Source organism: Coturnix japonica, chromosome 5, assembly GCF_001577835.2.
Source record: "Coturnix japonica isolate 7356 chromosome 5, Coturnix japonica 2.1, whole genome shotgun sequence".
Taxonomy (NCBI): domain Eukaryota; kingdom Metazoa; phylum Chordata; class Aves; order Galliformes; family Phasianidae; genus Coturnix; species Coturnix japonica.
Window position 1 is genome coordinate 19,802,519 of NC_029520.1, and position 22,101 is coordinate 19,824,619.

Below are 22,101 nucleotides of genomic sequence, written 5' to 3' on the forward strand. Positions count from 1 at the left end.
TCGCCCGCCCCGCCCGACGGGGCGGCCCCGGCCCCGCCGCGCCCCCGAGCCGCCCCCCGCCCGCCCCGGCGGAGGTCGCCCGTGGGCTGCGGGGAACAAAGAGCTGCGGCCGAGGGGAGGAGGCGGGGGTTGCTTCGGGTGGTTGTGCGTAGCCCGAAGCCGCCAGGAAGGCTGCTGAGGTGGGAGTTTGTCTTGGAGCGGGGTGAAGTCAGAGGCTGCAGGCGTGTCTCCAGCTCCGGTAATAACGCAGAGAAGGGGAGCGAGGCCCTCGCTGGTGCTGCTCAGCCCGGAGGCCTGCTGCACAAATAACTCCCTGCAGAAAGCCAAACAAAGAGAACCTGGGTGCAGGGGCTCGCCCGTGCTTCTCCCAGTAAGCAGCAACCAGGCTGGTTCCTGCTGTTCATCACAGGGGCTGCGGGGCAGCTTCTTGCATCCCTCCATGTATTCCCTGTGCTGGTCCCAGCAGGAGCACGCAGGAGCTTCGACACTTCAGTTAGCTCAGGCCAGGTGAAATAGTAATGAAAGGGAGTGGAAACGTGGGAAACAGATAGCAGGCGCTGGGAACAGTTGGCACACAGAGCAGTGGCAGTGGCAGGTGGCCCTGTCTCTGTCTGGCTGCCACCACTCGGTTTTCTGAGTGAGGATTTTGGGGTGTATGTGTGATGCAGCACGTTTTTCTGGTCAAGTATGCCCAGCTGAGGATGCAAATGGATGCGGAATGGGGTGAGAGCCTTGTAACTCTCTCTGACCCCATGGACAAACCATAATTGGAAGCAGTCCTGAAGTGTGCACTGAGATGAAGTCACTCCAGGCACAAGGGGTCCTTTGAGAAGCAGAAGGATCCTCTGCTGGGAACAGAGCTGAGACCTCCCAGAGTTCCGAGCAATGAAGCTGTAGGAAACAGAGCATTTCTTCTGGGAAGATCTGACATTTCAGTGGCTGGATTTGCTGAAAACAGGAAAAAGAAAAGCTGAATTTATGTTTTCAAAGAAAAAAAATTCAAAATGCCTTAACAAATGCAGCCCTGACTTGGAGCTGGTGAAACACCTCACTGTGCTAACGATAAAATTTTCAGTGTGATAATGCCAAAGCACATATACGAGAGCTGAAACAGTGTCTGTGCTCCATCTGTGCTCTGTGATATTGAAGTATTGCAGTGTAATACAAAAGCACAAGGAACAAAATGAGAAAACCATGTTTTACATTATTGAAGTGAAATAACTGCGATATTGTCAAACAAGGCAAGTCAAAATATGTCGTCTTCACTTTTTAAAATAGGAATTGGCATGTAAAGGAATCTCTCAGAATTTTACCAAAGCCCATGAGCATTTTTCAGGCAATAGTCATGGCTGTGGCTTCGGGGTGAGCAGTGAAGAGCAAATGCCATTTTGCAGAAGTGATCCAAGCATTTGTGTCACCCCACATTGCAAGGAGCTCCCGCGGTGCTCCTGACAGCAGCACAAACGTGGCCGTGTTGCCCTCAGACAAGCTTTGAATCCGTAAACTGGAGCCCGAGGCCTTTGGCAGAGATTGCTTTGTTCGATCCCACCTCCCACCCGCATGCTTCTAATTCAAAGCCCTGGGCTACGCCTTTGTCCGCACCACTGAATATGCACTGGGTGCTGCCGCGGCCCCAGTGTGCGATATCAGACCTGCTCCCACCCTGCTCCTTTTGGGAGTTGGAAATAATGACAAGGACTGTGCCTTAACCTGTGCTAGGCTCAGGAAAGTACTTCTCTGGAGACGGGGAAGGGGAGCACAGAGACCTGGGGTGGGCTCAGTGTCCCCAGGCTGCTCTCTCTTGAGGGCGCTGCAATCAGATGGATCCACGTTGCAGAGAAAAGGTGCTGAGAAAGTGTTGGTTTCTGATATGTGAGAAGTGGGGAGGCCTAGAAAGAAGAAAAAAGTAGGTTCCAGATTGTCAGACCTTTCTTGCTGTACTTTCTGTCCTTTTTTTTCAAGGAAATCTCAAAAACTGTCATTTTGGGTCAACAAAGCATTGTGATTCAGAGCATTCAGGGTGTTGCATGTAAACCTCTGTATTTAAATGTTTTTTTATGTATACCCAATTAAGCAGAAGAATTTGGTGCCACTTAGATAAGAACATAACAATCTCTTCCAATTTTACCTGAAGCATCATACGACCTCCTCAATGTTTTTGCTGACATGGCTTTTTTAGGGGGGAAAACCTCAAAAATCCCAAGTCAACCAGCCATTGTGAAGGTGCCACCCAGGGTCTCAGCGTGTCCCTGCAGGCAAGGATCATGGGCAGCGCCCCACCAGCTGCAGGAAGCTTCCTCGTCCCAGCAGGTTGGGCACAAGCTCCATCAGCTCTAAGAAGATTATGTCATTTATGTTTTCCCTCTGTTCCTTGCCCCTTCAGCAGCCTCCCACACCCCTTAGGACTGTCATCCTCGTTTTCAAAATTCAGCCATGCTTTCTCGCTGTTGCCTTATGGCTGCTTTTGTCTCTGCTTACTCACCCCATCAGCTCTGAGCTGCCATGAGAGTCCTCACTGCAGCCTTTTTATGCTCTATCTGATTATCTTGTTGTCCCTGCAGCACACTGAGATCTTGCTGACTTCAATTTTCACCCTTTAGATCATCATTTTCTGACACTAGAAAATATTTCCTATGGTTTCCTTTGAAAGATGCTTCAGAAAACACACTGAGTGGTACATTTGTAAGGTGTAAGATCAGAGGAGATGATTAAACCCTCCAGTCCAAACTCTCATATCCGTCACAGCTTCTTCCCTTTCTTCTGGTTAAAGATGCTCCAAGTTTGAGAACATGTACTTCTCCCAGGACAGGCATCCTGCAGGGCAGGAGCCATCCTGCTGTCTGTGTCCCATTGCAGCATCTTGAAGGTCACAGTGTGTCTGCAGTTGGCAGCCACCTCTGCCTGGGGATAGAAACCTAGTGGGATGGGGGTTCAGGTTCCTCTCTTGTTTCAGTGGTTGACCAGCCATGTAGGGTGAGATATGAAGTCGTGGCACCTCAGAGTACCACCATCTGTGTTTCATCTCTGGACATCTTCTGGTTCAGGCACCAAGTTTCATCCTCAGCCTAGGGAGTAGCAGTGCTGTAGCTCCTGTCCCAAAAGGCCCTACATTTGGTATTCACAAGGGCCTGTTCTGGGGGCATGCATACGTTAACATAAGGATTCCTATAAATAGGTGAGGTAGCACAGGGTCACCCCTGAGTTAACACACTGGCTTTCTCCTGAGTGCCCCACCTAGAGCAACCCTATTGGTGCTCCTCAAGTAGAGTTAACAATTCATGTGTAGGACATCAGAGAGGGGAATACCTTGTGGACTGAGCAGGAATCCTGGTGGGATATCCCCGGACATCTTACGTGACTGCATGCAGCGCTTGCAGCACTGTGCCCCTCTCTGCATGCATGACAAGGCCTTTGTAATTAATTTATAGGAGCTGTACAACCAGCCATGCTTGCACAGCTAACTGTGGATTAAATCTAACATCAAAGACCGACTGTGAGGCTTCTTGGCATATATAGGCCATCATTTTTAATGGCTCAGCCATCTCTGCAGTTAACTGCTTCAGCCCCTGGTCTCTGAGGGTTTCAGCAGGAGCATGGACAGGGTATCACACCACTGTTTGGGTTGTTTTGTCTTCATATATGTATTTATTTCCAGTGCATCTGTGCTCTAGTTTGTAAGTTAGAGCACTTAGAGCTTTGAGTTGATGAACAGGTGCAGGACAATAAGAAGAAAAGACACTGACACCATCTATGGATGTTGGCATGCCTTGAACTCAATCTGTAAACAGCCCAGCAGCAGCACCAAGGGGAAAGCTTCATTGCAATTTGGAACTGTGTATTTATTTAGTCTAAAGTTCATTATCTTCATATGGAAGCAGAGAGATGAAAGAAATTCCCAGAGCAGTGGAAAGAACAGGATTTCTTCCCTGATTTGTGAAAATAAACATGAGATCAGATTGCTCCCTGCTTGGTAAAAAATCTGCTTTATCACAAAGTGGATGAGGAAGAAAACAGTGGGTATCACCCTGTAACCTGTTCCTCCGGGAACCACAGCAATGGAGCACAGGGAGAGCAGGAGCAGAGGAACTCTGTGCTGAGCCAGCTTTCCTCTCTGGTATCCTAGTCCCCTTGCTGATAGGATTTTACTAGCATCTTCATCTGTATGCAAAGCATGGGAGACCCTTCACTGAGTCTTTAATAACATAGAAAACCCATGAGGCTGGGCAACGAGGGAGGTGCTGTGTTATGCCCAGGTGCTGACCTATTTGGACGTGCATGCATTTATCCTGAAGCGCTTGGCTGCCTATGGTTGGATACTGAAGACACCTCTCCTTGGAGAGCAGTGCCTTGGTGGCACTCTAGGGGATGGAAACATTCCAGTGCCTGCTAGCTATGCAAATATAATGCTTGGCACCTTTATGTGTATACTTTTAATGCCACAAATGCGTTTGCCAACTCCCATATTTTCCAGCATGTTGAGCTCTGCTCTCTGTATATTTTGCTAATCTACTAAACGTGTTTTTAGTCCCATTAGAGTAAATAGAAGGCTTCCTCCAGCTGGCCTCCTCATGCTTCTGGGCAGCCAGACAACTACCCTCATGCAGAAGGGAAGCCAGCTCCCAGTACTGTCATCACGAGGTCTGCGGAGCAAGGAGAAATGGGCCCCGAGAGGTAGAGTTTGCAGTTAGGGCTAGGGGAGGAGGGAGCCAAAGCTAAGCTGGCAGGAAGCATCACACAGAAGATGATGCAGATTTGGTCCTCTGAGGTGAGATATGCAGACTTGGTCCTCTTCCTGCCTGCTGATCATCCCAGCTGCAGGAATGTGCCCGCACCCCAGAGGATGAGCAGGGGGTGGCCTCTGCCCATGCTTTCTAGTAAAATTGCAATTGTATTTTTCCATCCTTTGGAAAAATATAATTTCTCTGGGGCACACAGAATTAAGTAGGGCCAGGTAGTCAAGGAGACAAAAGGCGTAAAATTAAAACAAACACTGCTAGGGAGATGAGAACCTGCTTTATGGGGAATACTGGGAATACTGAGAGGAAACACAATTAGCAGGTACAGATCCACTTTAGTGGAAAGGACATTAGGGAAAGCTTGTGAAGCCCATAATTGCCCAAACTTGCTTGTCACGAGAGTTGGCTTCAGCTTGTGTTTGGAAGTGAATCAATAGAGGCTGTGTACTCTCAAATGATACAGAAGTGAAGTGGAAACCAATTATCCCTCAGACCCTTTCCTAGGTACGTGTCTGACAAATCTCACTCATTTTAATATGAAAAATCCTTGTGAGGAAGTATGAAAAACCCCACAGCATTCACACACTTTACTCCTGAAGTCCGGAGTGATTTGTCCTGCTAACTTCAGCTCGGTTTTGTACAAGTCCATTAGTTATGTGCCCAGGGACCTGAGATCCTTGCCAGGTCCACCCGTGTCTTTCTAATGCTTATACTACATAGCGTGATCTTCTGGTTGCCTTTACACACTCTGCCTTAGTGCAGAGCTCTTTATGATCTGCTGTCTCCTGTAAGCATGAGCGTAGCAAGCCCTTGTTTTGAGGTGTCAGCTGTGAGCAGAAGTTAGGGACACTTGTACAACCACCAATCCCTCAAGTAAGTTATCACCAGGCAAAGGCAGAAGTGAGCAGCAGTTGGGGATACCAGTAGTGGCAGCTCCTGCAGCACATCCCTGATGCAGGGAGAGAATGTGGCAGGTATGGCAGGACATGTGTGACTCCCAGAATGCTGCTTACACAGCCTGAACCTCTGATTAACCATCTGAGGCAAGTGTTGGGTCAGCTGTGGAAACACAGGTGAAGATAATTCAGCTGTGCTCCCAGAAAAGGTGGAGCTTGACTCCACCTGTCCTAGATTTCATTTAAGGGCTGACCACCACTAAGGCAGCATCTCTTTTGGAGATGGCTCCTTCGTGGTGTTTGTGTGACGAGCTTCAACATTTTCCATCTAGACCGAAGGCCTCTGAATTGGTGAGTTTTTTTCTATAATCTCTGGCTATCTTTTTCCACCATTCTTGTACTATTTCCAGCTGTACATTACTATTGTTGCATTATTCCACTGTACATTTGCAAATATCCTATTAGGTTAATATGTGCCAAAGAACAACTGCTCTGACTGTAGAAGACCTTTGTGTATCTGTCCACAAAAACCTGTAGGTGCTCTGTAGGAGTGGAATTGTTTGGGTTATAACAACCAGCTGTCTTCATGGTATTTTAAGCTAAGGCAATGTATACATGGAGGTGAAGGATGTATACTTTGAAATGGTTTGGCTGCCTTAAGCCCTGAAGTGATGCAGCATGCCTGGCACCCAGCTGCACAGCTGCTGTCTGCCCACCTCCTGTGCCAACAGCCAAGTCCCCACACAGGGCCATGGGGCTGAGCAGGATAGGTAGCAGGGGACAGGGCATGACAGCAGTTGGGCTCATTTCAGCGCTCCTTAAACTGAAGAAACCATCACTTGAAGTAAATTCCAGAAACTGGGTGCATCTGGTCCTGGGAAGCTTCCAGGATGCTTACTGGCAGAAAAGAAGAAAAAGACTGTTTTTCCTCAAAACAGTCGAGAGAAGTGGGAGTCTGGGAGAAAAATAAAGACCAGCTTGAATTCCAGAGGGCCCCTGACTTTTAGAAATAGTGTAGGTTGTATCTGATTTTTTTTATTTTTTTTTTCCTGTTATACAAGAGAAACCAATTTAATTCCACTTGTAGTGAAGCATAAGATTAGATGGGACTAAATATGTGTGTAGGTTGTTTATTAGCAAATGGAAGAGAGCAGTGAAGGAAAACAAACAAGCTTGTTTCAGGGAGGTTTGTTGCCGTACTACTGGTCACGGGAGCCTTGGGGGACAGCAGGCACATTTCTAATTGGACTTGGGCAGCCACATTCAGATGGGACAGATCCTTGGTCCAGAATAGGAGAACTGCAAAACTCCATTCTATTGAAAAACTTGCTGTTCTGCCTAGTGATAGCAACCCCTGAGCTGTTTGTGAGTATTGGTCCTTTTGAGAGTGGGTAACTCGATAGTTAGTGGGTCTTGTACACCCAAAGCACCAGGAGGCAGCTCCATGATCACCCACCTGGATATAAAGGCAGTCTGTGTTAATCCTGAGTGGTCCATGCAGCTGGAAAGGCTTTTGCATCATCTAATTTGAGCCTCTTATGCTGCAACTGAAACCCCTTAAGCCTTGTGCTATCCACAGAAAGCAAAGAGAATGGTTTATTTCTCTTCCTGCTGTTCAAATTCTCAGAGCCAGTTTCATCCTTTCTTCTGGAGTAAATAACCCCAATTCCTTCATCATGGTTTGTGTTTTCCAGATCTTGTATGACTCCTCTGGTTTCTGCCTCCTTGATTATCAACTTTCTGGAGGAACAGAGCTCAAAGCTGGAAGCAGCACTGATGGGAAGGCCTTTCTTGGCCAAAGCAGACTCTCTTCATTTGGTTTACCAATTGTGTTCATACATTCCAGTATGGTTTTGATTTATTTTTCCACCAGAAGGTAACTATTTTCTAAAGCCTATATATGTGATCTTCTATAAGCTCTTCTGCTTCCAGCAAACCCACTGTCTACCCAGCCATCTCCATTTAGTCTTTAAGAATTTGTTTGTTTCTTCCTAAGTATACCACTTTGTACTTGTCTTTATTGAAGTGCCTCCTGTTATTTTCAAACTATTTCTTCATCTTATCAAGACCATTTTGAATTCTAATCTTATCAAGTGTGCCTGCAGTCTCTCCTAGATTAATGCCACCTGCAAATTTAATAAGTGTGTTCTCATTCCATCATCTAAGTCATTAATGAAAACATTGAATAACATCTGCTACAAGAAAGATCACTGCAAAATCTCAGCTGATGAATCGCTTCAACCTGACAATTAACTGAGCATCTTCAAGCTATCTTTATACCCAGTCTATAGAAACTCCCTTTGGGCCATTCTTCTCTAACTTGTTTATGAGTGTGTCATATAAGACCAGTGTCATAAACCTTGCTGAAGACACATGACACTGACTGCTCCTGCCACGTCCACAAAGCATATTACCCTGTCAAGGAGGGAATTGGGTTGTGTTGATGTGATTTATTCTTGACATATTCCTATTAACTTCAACTTTTCTCAGCTTTATCATTGAGTAGCTTAAAAAAATTTTTAATTGATTATTTCATGATTTTTTTTCATAGAAATTGAAGTTCAGCTCATAGCTCGATAATTCTCTAAAAGGTAACAATTTATTTGAATTAAAGGCTTTTTCTGCCTGGGGGCCATTTTGCAAAAGCTACACATGGTGGCTGTTATCTCTGGGGAGTAGCTTCGTGTCAATGTATCCTTTGTGCTTTTGAAGAAATCTTTTAACCATCTGCATGGAAGACTAGGAAAACCAGTGAGGCTGCTGTTTCCACGCTGTCTTTCTACTCATCTTCATGGTATACCAGACAGGAGGACATCTATCCTCAACTGAAGAACTAATTAATGCCTGTAGCTGCCAGAGGAACATGGGAGTTCTGCTGGAAAGCCTGCTGGGTTCCTCTCCTACCATGCTGGGCTACCAATATGAATGCTGCAACTCTGCAGGCTGGCCAGCTGCGCTGGGCTCAGCAAGACTCCATGGAGCTGGTTGAAGAGAAACCTGATCCTAGTCAGCTTCTGCTGAAGAGAGCTCTGTCGCTGAGAATTAGCAATAGACTATGCCATTCACGTCTTTCAGAGGGACAATGGGAGAGGAATCAAAGGCACTGCGATATTGCAAGTATTATGATGCTAATTTTTCATATAAAGGATCAGAAGCTACAGGCCTTGTCTAAGGGGCTCTCTCTGCTCTCTCACCCCACTCTCTGATTCATTTTAAATAGCAGAACTTGTGTGGGAGCACTGGGGAGCCACACTCTGCCCGTTCTGTCAGGGGACTTCCCTATCCCTGTCCATTTCCTGCCTTCACATGCTTCCTTTATCAGCCGCTCAGGTGACATCTCTGCTCTTGCTATTTCCTGGTCCTGTGGTTGGAGCATCAGCACCTGGACCAGCCTCTCCTGGGGACACCAAGCCAGGAACACCACGCCATCACTTTCTTTGCCTATCTGTCACCCACATGTCCCTAAAGCTAATGTGGGATGGGAACAGAGGAGCAGTGAGGAATGTAAGCAGACAAGCCCTCTGGAGAAGTTTAAATATTTCTGAGGGAACAAGCCCGCTGTGTGTGTGCATTCAGCTGAAGCCCTTTCATGGAGGTGCCCTGAGGAAGGCTGGTTAGTGAGGCTGTGCACAATGCCTTTATGAGCCAGCACCATTAGGGCACAGGCAGCTGAGCTGCTGGGTTAGGCCTGAAAGCCCCCTGGCATATGGGGAGGCTGGCCCCTATTTAACCCTTCCCCAGCTAGCGTTCATGCTGAAAGGGGTGCACTTACCATTGCTGCTGGGGAGAAATGGATTCTCTGCACTTAGCTGCAGCCCTATTAAGCCACACTGAATAGGATCCACTAACAGATCCTAAATTAATTCAGGCAGCAGCCTCTGTATGAAAAGTTCAGCTAATGAGGGCGGGCGCCGTGTCCAGGGGGTGGGAGGAGGATGAGCAAGAGCCCAGCACAATGCTCCTCGCTGTCATATCCTGCACAGACGGGATTTGTATTTATTTTTCTCCTTTTTCTTTCAGGGATGACACAAAAGAGGAGAAAATAACTCCTAGAACGTTGCAGCTGTGCAAGCAGCACCCACCCTGATTTGTCTGAGCAAGGCTTCAGCGATGCAAGGGGAGGCTCCTAGCCGCTGGCAAATTGTATTACAGGGGAAGAAAGCCTCCAGCCTCCCTTGTTTGATGCCAGTTTGTTCATGGAGCAGCATTAGACCTGCTGCTTTGTTGGCTGGCAGGGAGGAGGCTCAGGCAGCCTCTCCAGTGGGGTGGTGGAGGCCTCATCATGGCCCTGCCTCACAGGTCAGGGGTCACCCATGGCCTCCTGACAACCCCAGTTCCACATCTGCTGTGTGGTGATGTCAACGCAGCCCCTGCGTGCCCTACATTTGTAATTAGCCTCCCTGGGGGATGGGGAGTGGCGCAGCTGAAAGAGGAAGAAGATACATTATGGGCAGTGCAAGGGTGGGGGCTTCTCTCCTTTGCTGACCACATCAGCTTCCCCCAGCATCTGGCACTTACATCTTCATTTTGATTTTCGCTTGCTAGCTGAGCTATAGAGATCATTTGTCTCCTGACACTTCTCATTCTGTCTTTGTGTTATGAGAGGGTAAGAAATGGAATGCTTAATCAGGTGATTCGTGGGTCACTGGCATTTCTGCAGAGGTAAGTGTGAACAAGGTGAGTGTTTGTGATGAGCAGGCAGCTGCTGTGAGCTGAGGGTGCAGAGGGCTGCAGCAGCCCCTGTTACTCTGTGCTGGAGAAGACCTTCCACCTCCCACATCCCAGAAAACACAGGAGCTGGGCAAGAAGGGTTAAAACCAAGCCAAAAATAGTAACTACAGAAGTGCTTACAAATGAAAATAAATGAGGGTATTCTGTAGTTTAAAAAATGAATACGAGCACCGAGAAGTAAGATGTAGAAAGGCATGCATTATGGAAATAAACAGAGTGAGTCAGGGTTAAAAATAGGTAAATATTGAGAGCACGCGATATTTAACATGTACAAATTGTAAGAACAGGAAGGGATCCAGACTTAAGCAATGAAACAAGAGCATGTTAAGGAACAACAGCTCTCCCTCCTGCTGATTAAGTTTTAGCAAGAGGGTGTGGATTGGACACTGAATGGCTGGGAAACACAGATGCAATGATGGATTGGGCATATTTGGAGTTGAACTTAATTGATACTTGAATTAATAGACTGCATCCAACCTCTAGGTCAGACCCTAATGCTTTTGTTTTCCATCTTCCTCCCCTCAAAGAGCAGTTGCACAAGTCAGAGTAAGGGTGGTAGTTCACAAGGCAGGCTCTGTACTATGTTCTCCCGTCCTGCATCGCTTCGCACAGTGCTCTCCAGCTCCTTTGCTCTGTGAGCTGCTCAGAGCTCTGCCACTCATCTGTGCAGATTCCGAGCAGCCACCAGAATGCAAATCATGGGAATAGCTGGTTGGAGATGGTGATCTTGTCCTCTACGAGAGTTAACATATCCTCTTGGATTCAGGGGATGTAATTACAGAGCTACATACAGCAAGGAGGGCTGATGGTTCATGTTGGAAATGGGGCAAACTGTAGTAACAGTACTGAATTCAAGAAAATTGCTCTGTTTTTTTGATTTATGATAGTGAGAGCAGCATTCTTAGTTTGCTACTTGCTTCAGGGATCCTGAGACTCTTATCATATTATGTAGTGCCTTTGAGGAATTACAGAAGTTTTCCAATATATTAAAGATTATTCTCTTTCTTTAAATAGAATTGAAAAATAAATAAAATCCTGCTGCACCTGCTCACACCAGAAACAGGGGACATGCTGAGATGGTCTCTGCTGCTATTTACATGCACTGATCCTGACTGAGGGGAACGCAAACGGCACCTGGCAGAAGAGGCTGTGATACATCCACCTCTCCTCATTACTGATCCTGTGGACAAAAGGATGCTGCCATTAACCTCTACAGCCTCCACCTCAGGGACTGCATTCAGGGAAGAGATTTGTTGTGGAAGGACCAGCTCTCCTGGGGCCTCGAGCATGTGAGTGCCATCTCTTTCTCAGCCTACAGTACACAGCACATTATGGCCATTGCATGACATGGTGCTGGATTGCTATGGAGGGACTCAGTAGTTCTCCAGCAGGAGACGAGAGATGAATTCTCTGACAGAAATAATATGGGAGGTTTCTTGGACAGAAGAATCCCTGCTGTGAACTTGTTTGGTCACAGGTTATCCTATATTTTCATGTGAGTCCCAGGCATGGTGCCAGACTGGGTATCACCACCCACCAACTGAGCAATGCTCTGAGCTGCTGCAGGTACCAAGTACCCAGTGGTACCAAGTGCTTTGATAGCCACAGTCTTTCAGGGCCAACTAGTGCATCCAAACTATTTGTTGAAAAAGTGAAATTCCTGCACTTCTCTTGGTTCCTCTCTCACTTCCCTTTTGATGGCACGAAGGCATCATTGCAGGGACCTCTTTTTTTTTTTTTTTTCTTAGGGAATTTACATGGAGAAGTAGGATCTGCATGTGACAATATTCATCTGCTCCATCATCTTATGGTAGTCACCTGTGGTCACAACTCTGTGTAGTTCCATAGCTGGTAGCTGTTTTGTCACAAAGCAAAGAAGTGAAGTGCTGAGCTGGAGACTTAGCAGTGGGAAGAGCTGAGTGCTATAGAAACGTGGGTCCAGATTTAAGATAAATATCGCTATACATAAAACCAACATATCCTGAGCTGTAACATGATATATTGTCACAGGAAGCCACTCTGTGGAAGTATTATCTGTAGTGATTCCTTGTCACCCTGCAGATAGGGTTGCATGTGGCTGTGAGCACAGCAACCAGCCCAGGCAAGGCATCGTGCCCAGTCCTGCATTTTTCCTGGAGCCACCACTCCTGTCACTTTCCCAGGAGCACCTGCCCAGAGCCTGTGACAAGACAGTCAGCTTTGGAGCCAGAGGCACAGATGAATCAAGCATTTGCAGACATGCAAGTCTGAAATCAGGATCATCTTGTGTCCTACGCGCAGCTGTGAACAAGTGTCTGGGGAGGGAGAGGAGCACCTACTGTGGAAGTCATTCCTACTGTCTGGGAAAAGCCAGCAAGTCTTTTCAGAGAGGTTTCAGTTGCAAGGCATGTGTACTGATTTCTGTTATTTGTGAAGCTATCAGAGGATGCCAATTAATTTCAGCATGCTGGGCTTTTTTTCTGGGGGCAGGTAAAAACTGGTAAGCTCTGACAAGCCGCCCTTTCAGGTGTCATTCAACCTGCAGCAGCACATTTTATCTGGATAGCACTACGCAAACACTGCTGAGTCAAACCTGGGATTGTATTTGGTTTCTGACAAGTCTGTCTCATTTTCTAACTTTGTGACATGCTCTATGCTGATGCACAAGTGGGTAGCAAATATCACCATATAAACAAAATAGGCAATATGAATCAGATCCAGCATTCAGTCCCTGGAAAGATGCCACATATTCTCAGAATTTTGCTGTGGAGATCAGCAAGTTTTGGTGGGTCCAGTGCAGAGCTAGACGTAGCACAGAAGAGGAGCTGGAGTCTTGCACATCGGTCAAAAGAGCAGAAGGCTCAGACCATTGCCATCACTAGAAAAAGGTTCTGCTCAGTGTACAGAATGAAGGACAAGAAATACATCACCTTCTCAAAATTTAATAATGGCTTTTTATTCTTCCTCCCACAAAATGCCCTTTGTGGGACATGCAATCACGAGTCATGCTAATTGGCTTTGTCTTGAGGACACAGATTTCCTTTCTGGATTCAATCAGCAAATATACTTCTGCATCTGCCTGTCTAATTTGAACAAGTGACCCTTCCCTTGTCTCCACTTAACCAAAGCTATAAGTTCTTCTACACAGCCTTGAGGTTTTTAACAGCTTTTAGAGACACTTTATTCATGAGGAGAAGTAGCATCACAGGGTATTTAAATTAATTGGAGATAATAACTGCAAGAGCTGAGGCTGGACTCCTCGCTTGTCTTTAGCCTGGCTGATGACCAGCCACTATCCTTCTTCATGCCTGCAGGAAGGATGTTGTGGTGTCTGGAAACTGGCACACCAGGGCCCTGACCTCATAGTGGTGAGAGCATCTTTGGTAAGTCAGTCTTATTTTCTTGGCTTCCTATTGCATATTGCATTTGAAACTTCTGAATCATGTCACTAGCTGGCCAGTTCTTCTCCCTGACACTTCCTTGTTCTTTTTTAAAAAACAATCTTTGATTATTTCATTTTTCTCAGGAAGAGGTCCTCCCTTGGCAGCTGTTACTACTGTGAGATCTACTGAGTAACAATCTTTTGGCTAAAGAACTGATCAGATCTAGATAACTGATTTTATTGCTGCTGGCCTGCATACAAAATGTTTGCCACACCCTCGCCCTTTTGAATGAGTACAGCTAGAAGTGCATAGGATTTGTTTCAGCAACTGCACGCGAATCCAAATTGTATTTGGAGAAAGCTGATTTCAGCCCTTTTTCCCTTGTTATGTCATTACCTCTAATCCTGATCTGTAATTTGTGCAGGGCGTCATTTCAGGCATCTCTTCAATAACTGTGGTCATTTCCTGTTAATGTATTTGTTCCATGCACCATAAAGCCAAAGTCTGCTATTAGACACAGATCACCAAGCTGAGTGGGTCAAAAGCCTGTAAAGAAGCACAGCATATCTAAAGGGCTGCAGACGATAACAAGCACATCCAAATCCCAAGGCAGATAACAAACATGTCAGTTGAAAACAGGAGCATTTTGACCCCTCTTTGGCTTGAGAAACATGACCAAAGGCAGAAAGGCATTTGTACCACAGGATGCAGCTCACCCCTGCACCAAGAGATCTCTCCAGCTTTCTGGCTTTAGGACAGCTAATGTCACTCAGAGCCAGGAGGGGTGAAAGCAAAACTCTGTATTGCCTCTCATTTAGTTGGCTCTGTGAGTCTCTCAAAGCCTGTTTCAAGGGGTGTGCTGGGATCTCTTACTCATCACTGCAGCCCTGGGACATTGCTGGACTTTGTTGCAGAAGGCTTTTAGACCCATTGACTGCATCCCCCAGCTTAGCATGTAGTCCTTTTATACTGTTCTTTTATTACTTTACTGCTGTTCTTGTCTCTCCAGGGAACAGTGCTTCTTTGATATGAAATTGATAGCAGTGACAGCTATGATTATCATCCTCTCTTCTTTTGATAATTTATATTACTTCAGTGTTTATTCACCTGTCATGGCTTACTGATAGAGAATTCACCTCCATGTTGTGTCTGCCTTCAGTCCTTCTCCACGATCATCACAATCTGTCTCAAGCCAGGTTTGAAATGCAGAGCGTTAGTTGAAATAGGATTTTTGAATACTCCTTTAAAATCACTGTTGTTGTATTATTACAGAGTAAATAAGAAGGAAAAAAAAAGCACACCTAAGCCCAGAGCTACTGCAAGTCCTCCAGTAGGTGGAATCTTGAAAGCTAAGCAATGAAAATAACTAACAAAGGTGCTGAAGGCAAAAGTCGGGTTTACTTTGCCTAGCTTAGCCCTACGATGCAAATGGCTCAAATTGGATATTCTTCTGGAGTTAAGCACATGTTGCAGCTGGAGGAACCTCTGTATGCCCTGCAGAGCACAGCCCAGTATGGTGAGTGGGGTGGGGCTGCCGCAGACAAGACTGCTCTGTGATCCTGTTCCTCTATTTTTGTCTCTTCACAAAAATGCACCACAAATTAAATTAAAACAAAACAAACTGCTGAGAAGGGCAAAGAGAAAAATGCCTTGGCAACAAGGACTGAGGAGAGACTTGAGAAGGAGAAGAGGAAGCCAGACCTGTGAAATCTGAGTCGTGCATCTTGGAGTGATTTCGAGGGGTGAGGGGAGAGACTTGTTGGAAGATTGTAAACACTTTGCAACAGTAGCCGTGAGGGAGGGAATTAATTACACCCACGTTATACAATGAAACAACAGAAAGAGCAGGTGCTTGGTAAGGAAAATTACAGGCAATCTTTGCTCTAAGAGTAGCTGAGACCTGGAGGCCATTGCAGAAGAAGATGCCAAGACTAACACTCTCCTTCTTGCATCCCTCCTTCCCTGCTGCTCTGTGCTTGCAGCGGGCTGCTGCAGGGTAAGTCCTGTTGCTGCAGGATGACAAACTGCAGAGTGGCTTTTCAAGGAAATGGATGGGAAAGGCAAACAAAGCAAGAAACCATCCTCTGAGGGGGCATCCATTTTGCAGCTGTTTGCTGCCAGACGTAGACTCCCCAGCGGCAGGACAGCATGAAGGGATTTGTTTGTCCCACCTGGCTGAAACAGGGCCATGGTGCTGCAGGCAGCTCTGCTTGCATCGGTGACTCCAGCACTGCCTCGGAGCCGTCAGCATGGGGACAGCCTTGCTGTAATTGCATCCTGCACCACAGGGAAGGCTGCTTCCCTTGCAGTAAAGCTGCGTGTAACTGAGCGCGGACAGCATAAGGAGATTATCTGCCAACAGAGTTAACAGACCTCTCACACAGGCTCAGCAGGTGAGTTTATCTGTCTGTGCTTACACCATTCAGACAGCACAGTGGTGCTCCACAGGACATGTCCTGGCACTCTGCCTGGAGAAGCCCAGCCTGGGCATCAGACATTGACACTGCCACACAGGGAATTACTTTGGTATGAGATGCTTCTCTGAGTGGCAGCCTGAGCTATTTTTCTGTTCTCTCTGTGAAATGAACATGCCACAGCATCTGGGATGCAAATAAATCCTACCTTCCTCTAATTAACACTTCACACAAGACTCCAGAGCATTTTTGGGCTGTGAAACAAATACCCAAAGCTGACTTGCTACAACAGTTTGGAGACAGGACTCTTTCCAGAACATCAGCCTGAGCCATGTTGCAAGGCAGACGTGGATATTGCAGCAAATCTGTCTTATTATGAAGCATTTGTGTCCTCCCGAGTGCATCCACTTTCTTTTACTGTAGAAAAATCATAACACTCTAATAATGCTTTGGTATCCTCTGCAAAGCAGTGTGTCTGCACATAAGGTGAGGCAAGCTCATTGCCCCCAGCCAGGTTTAATTAGTGCTTATTGCACATATACCTAAGGCACTGTTGAATTAATCTGAGAAAAATGGATGATGCTGTGAGGTAGTTGTGACTGGAATTAGTCACCGATGCTTTTACTTACTTTTAAACAAATGTTTCCATGTTTTAGCATGAATATTAACACTTTGGGTTTGATTTCATTTGCAGGAGAAAAAAGTCACTTTGTTCTTTAGTGAGCAACAAATTAACACATTGCTTGAAGTGAATCACCTTCTTCTACACCTTTGACACAGGAAAAATTCTACATATCAGATGTCCCCTGTGTTTTTACCCACTGAACCAGGTACCTCTGCCCTTGAAGGTGCAGGAGCTTCTTCATGCAGCTGAGATTTCTGTCCACTCACAGCAGAGCAGAGGCACACCTGAGCCCTGTGTGCCCCTGAATGGAAGCAGAGGGCCACCCTCAGTAGCTACAAACACTTGGGAAACTTCAAAGAAAAGGTTTGTGTTGTCTAATGAGTCCCAAGTGATTTTAATTGCCAGTTTTGAGACGTTGCTGTCTCAGAGATACATCCTATTACACACAGGTAAGGCAAAGATATTTCTTATGTATTTCCTTGCTCTTCCTTCATCATTTTTAAATGACAAGCAGTGAGCCTGTGCTCAGGCTGGATCTAATGAGACTGATCTTTGACTCATCTGGCATCTGCTGAAGGCTCCTTCTCACCACTAGCTCTAGGTGAGAGAGGTAATGAAGCATTTACCAAACCACTCCTTAAAGCTGCACTGATTTCCACTAGATGGTCCTATTCATACTTCTGATGCTATGTACATGCTTTTTCTCCTTGGAATTAGGGTCTGGCCTGAAGCCACATGACAATAAGAGATGGAAAATATTCCAAGAATAGATAGCTTACTATCTCCCCTTTGTCAAACAGTGCCACATGGGAAACAGACAAGTTGAAAGTAGCAGCAAATTATGTAAAATGCTTGAACAAGAATTACAAGATGTGCCAGATAATGATATATTTTTTGTTTGCAGGCTTATTCAGCTCTGCAACATTAAAATGAGACTTCAGTGGTGCTTTATCCCCTAGGATGGAGTTTTCTCAGCTTGTTAAAGAGCCCAGCTCCATGGTACTCCTCTACAGGAGCCACCACCATTCTCGCCTGATCAAACCCCACAGTCCAGAGCAGAGCCAAAGAGACTGGGGACTATTTTGTTTGGACCAAAGAACATGCAATGTATTATCTGATTATTATTATTATGTCATGTGTTAGAGGTCTGACAGCCAGATCTAATGTTATCTGCATGAAGCACAGATTTCTGTCCCAGTATGAATTTTATTCCCTGAGGGATTTTGAAGTTGGCTCTATTGATACAACATATAGGAACATTCTTGGGACAGGTGTGATTACAATTGAAGGGACAATGCTGATGTTCTTTATGCCTGTGTGATGGTCAGGAAGCAGGACACTATATTCCTGTGCTGTGATTCAGGAAGGCAGGAAGCATCTCCCATCGTTCTTCATATCTCCGTTTTTCAATGCTCTCTGAATTTCTGAGCACTATTTTCCAAGGATAGGTTTTCAATACAACTATGGTTAAAAGAGTCCACTGTCACAGTGAGACTAACTGTACCAGTTAACCTAACTAAAGACATTGCCTTCCCTCACAGTCTCTGCCTTGTTCTATTTATGACCCTCATTCTTGTGGCTGATGGGGAGAAATGAGTACATAAATGGTGCCAGAACAGAGCAATCATTTTGCATTTCACATATATCACACAGCTTTATTTTTCTTTCACTTTTCAGCTGTTATCACAGCATTTATGAAAGGAAGGAAATGTGTGGATGATTTGTGGAGGAACAGAATGTGCCCTGAATAGATATGTCGGTTTCCAGTGATTGGGAGCTGCAATTGCTGCATGTGAAGCCAAATTTAAGCATTACCACTGCGGTAGGGGTGAGGAGGGCTTTATACATTGCCAGGGCAGCTTGAGTTTTGCTTTTTAAGATGCAGTCGCTGGGGTCTATGGTTTATTCAGACTGGAGCGATGTGATACAATAGATGGATTGGTGTAGAGAAGGAAAAACAGCAGCACTGGGTATCTAAAGCACCAGGTTTGTGATGCCATTCAGCTGCCATATCTCAGCTCAGGGGACACATCCTTCCACATGCGTCAGCTTTACTGGCCTCACAGCCAAGCCTGCTCATGGACTTTGTGGGGACTCTGATGATAGTGGTGAAGAAGTGGCTGCATGACATAACGTTTGGATTTTGAGAAGCCTCTTGCTTTCCAAAATGTTTGAGAAGGGCAAATTCTTCCTGCCGGGAAGAAATGAGCAAATGATTTGCAGTCAGTGAGGATTTATTTGTTTAGTCTCTTCTCCCTTGACTGTATATTTTTATGTGTTCTTTCATTTTGTTTGTTTTAAACATCAAACAACATTCACAGCTTTCTGTTTTTAGTCCCTCTTGGGCTGCTAACAACTCCCTGCAAGTCAGGCTCTGTTACTGAGCCTGTTTGACAAAGCCACACTGCACCAGCTTCCTGCTCTGTGCTCCTAACATAAACACTTGAGTGCACAAATCTAAAGCTTCTTGTTCACAAATAACCAGGCACAGTGCTTTGGCAGCCCCATTCATAACCCTCCATGCCAAAATAACTGTCCTGTGCCAGCCAACGTCCAGGGGAAACAAATCCCAGTGTGACAGAGCCTGGTCAAGGGAAGTTAATTGAAATGAATATTCAGGAGGTGGTTTTTGTCAGCCAGAGGTGAAAGGTTAATTGATGACAATTAGCTTCCAAAAGCAATGATTCACATTGGTTTTGCTGCTGCTTTCTTCCCCCTGTACAACATTACATACACCACTTGCTTCCTTATGCATGAAAACAGCCACAGTGGTCAAAATAAAACCCTACATAATACTGTAACCCTCCCAGTAAGCTACAGCTGGAGTTCAGAGTGTGCATAGCAAACAGGGGAGGAACAAGACTGAGCTTTCTTCAGCATACACATATATTGTGGATACCTCCAATGCTAGAAGGTGAACCCAAATCATTGTGTGTTTTGCTATCAACAGATCTTTTCTCAGTTAATATGCTTGTATCTTTAAAATCATTTCTACTTGTGATCAGAATGCTGTCCTGTGGCAATGAATATTGCTGTTTGGTTACAGTGCAGTATTAGTGTATTTTCTTGTCACTTGTGACTATGGAATTGCAGTCCTATTTGCTGTCTTGTTCAGTTTCCTGCTAAGAGCAGACCAGCTTAGATCAAGGTGCTCAGGGCTGACAACCTTTGAACAGCACCTGGGATGAGGATTGCTTCAAAGAGTTCCCACAGGTAGTGGAGCTACAGATTCCCTTTGCAGAAACCATGGCAATTCCTCTCCTCCATCCCATTCACATCTAATGGCATGGACAACAGAAGCACTGGTTTATATTTTCTCCCATCACTTCTTGACTTCTGGGTTTGAAAACGGTGCCACGGATCCCCTTTGCAGCTCTTCTGGCATCAAGACCAATTTAAGAAGCAGGTCTAGGGAACTAAGTCCCAAAACACTTAGTTCAACATTATTGTATTTACATACATTGTAAGGTCCATGTGGTGGCTGGTCGTGGTGATTTGTTTCTGTTCTTTTCATTCATTTGTTCTAAGAGTTTCCCTGCATCTGAATCATGGAATCAGAACGCTGGAAAGGACCTACAAGATCATCTAGTCTAACCATTCTCCTATCACCTTTACTACCTGCTAAGCTACTAAACCATATCTCATAGCATTTCATCGAATTAATATGAGTGGGTTCTGCTCAGCCCCTGTATAAAATAAATGCTGTAGAAGCCTCCCTGAACTCCTCTACCATAAACACTGATGCAAATTGTTTATTTGGTTTTCTTCAGCTGTTTCTCCCCTTAAGTGCCCCTTTGGCACCTCAGTCATCTGCAGGAGCTGGCAGCTCTCCAGTGGGCTGGCAAGCTCAGGCAGATCATGGCCAGGAGCACTTTGGAGACAGAACTTCTTTTCTCTTTGCATCGGATTGGATCCTAGCATGAGGGATTTCACCCTGGGCTGAGACTTCTGATGTTACTGTTACAGCCAATTGCTGTTATCTCCATCTAGATTTTGGAGTTGTTTCTTAATAAACAAACAAAACAAATGGACAGACAAAACCAACAGTAAAACTCTCCTTGTCTGATGCCTTGCAGATGCTATACTCATACACAGCTGCTTTTGGGGGCTGTGTCCATCTAAGAAGTATTTCTCAGCAGTGATTGCAGCAGGGAAATGGCTGTGGGCTGCCTCACACAGGTATCATTTTCTTCTCTGTGAAAACAGATGGAAGCAATGCATCTGCAAGCACAAAGAGCTTTTTGTGTAACTCTCTGAATGAGCACATGTATTAGAGGAATGTGATGACAATAAACTTGCTATTATCTGCCCACACAGTCCCAGTCCTGCCCTGCAAGCCCCAGAGCTCACAGCCAAGCCCCTTTGGCAGCAGTGACACCGAGCTGCAGCTGCAGATGTGATGCCAGATGCAACAATGGGACCATGTGGGATGCAGGATGCTTGGTGACAGATAGGCTGGGAAGAGCTGCTCTTGCCACAGATGCTGCAGAAAGGTTTTGGGGTCACTGGACCAGCTGTACCTGTCAACACAACTCTGTGAAAGTGACACCAGCACATTCACAGCTTCAGAGACAACCTCATAAATCACTGTGCTCAGCTCAGCAAGTTATGGGTGTTACTGTAAGTTATGGGAAGTCTGTTACTGTACAGACTTCCAATGAGGGATCTTCTGGAATTGTATCAGAGACTGAGTTGGACTCACTATCAGAGCAGTGCATCAGGAACAGAAAATGCTACCCTCCAACATCAAATAAACAGCACCTGTTTGTATTCACAGATGAGTCCATTTTAAACTCATTCCAAGAAAGGTGAATTCGGTAGTTTAAGAGCTAATTTAACATTGTGCAGGATCACCTAGCAGTGGAGGTTAAAAGAAGACTGAAAATACATGATAACATTGGCAAGCGAATGTTGAAATCTCATAGATTTTGCAAGACCAGAAAGGGATCACAGTAATAATTCTTCAGAAGGCTGACAGGAGAATAAAGTCTTTCCTCGTGTCTTGATAAGAAAGTAAATAGATAATTTACAAAATAAAGTGCATGGAAAAGCAGATCTAGAATGCTGTCATGCCATAATCAAAGTTTAACCTTTAATATCAGAATGTAAAAGTGCACCTTGGCAGTAAAGTCGTCAGCGTTAGGTTACACAGTGCAAAGCAACTTGTACATCTTCAGCATAACACAAGAGAAAAGAACAAGTAGAGTCACTGCCAGGTTTCTGAGCAGTGAATGCCATGTGGCGCTGCCAGAAGGGCTCCACCAACATCACATGTGTTGTAGGCATACACACTGAGGGCTGGATAACTGGGAAAGTATCAGAAAACTGGGATAATTG

General features: G+C 45.5%; 1 long non-coding RNA gene across 2 annotated transcripts; it reads left to right on the forward strand.

The window, feature by feature from the left end:
• Positions 1-5,875: 5,875 nt before the first annotated feature.
• LOC107314847 lies at positions 5,876-21,540 on the forward strand. Of its 2 annotated transcripts, XR_004307505.1 has the most exons (5): positions 5,876-9,136; positions 9,653-10,294; positions 11,378-11,652; positions 13,657-20,943; positions 21,082-21,540. It is a non-coding gene; the product is annotated as an uncharacterized LOC107314847 (long non-coding RNA). The 2 variants fall into 2 exon arrangements; XR_001555641.2 differs by having other exon boundaries at positions 9,653-11,652.
• Positions 21,541-22,101: the final 561 nt, after the last annotated feature.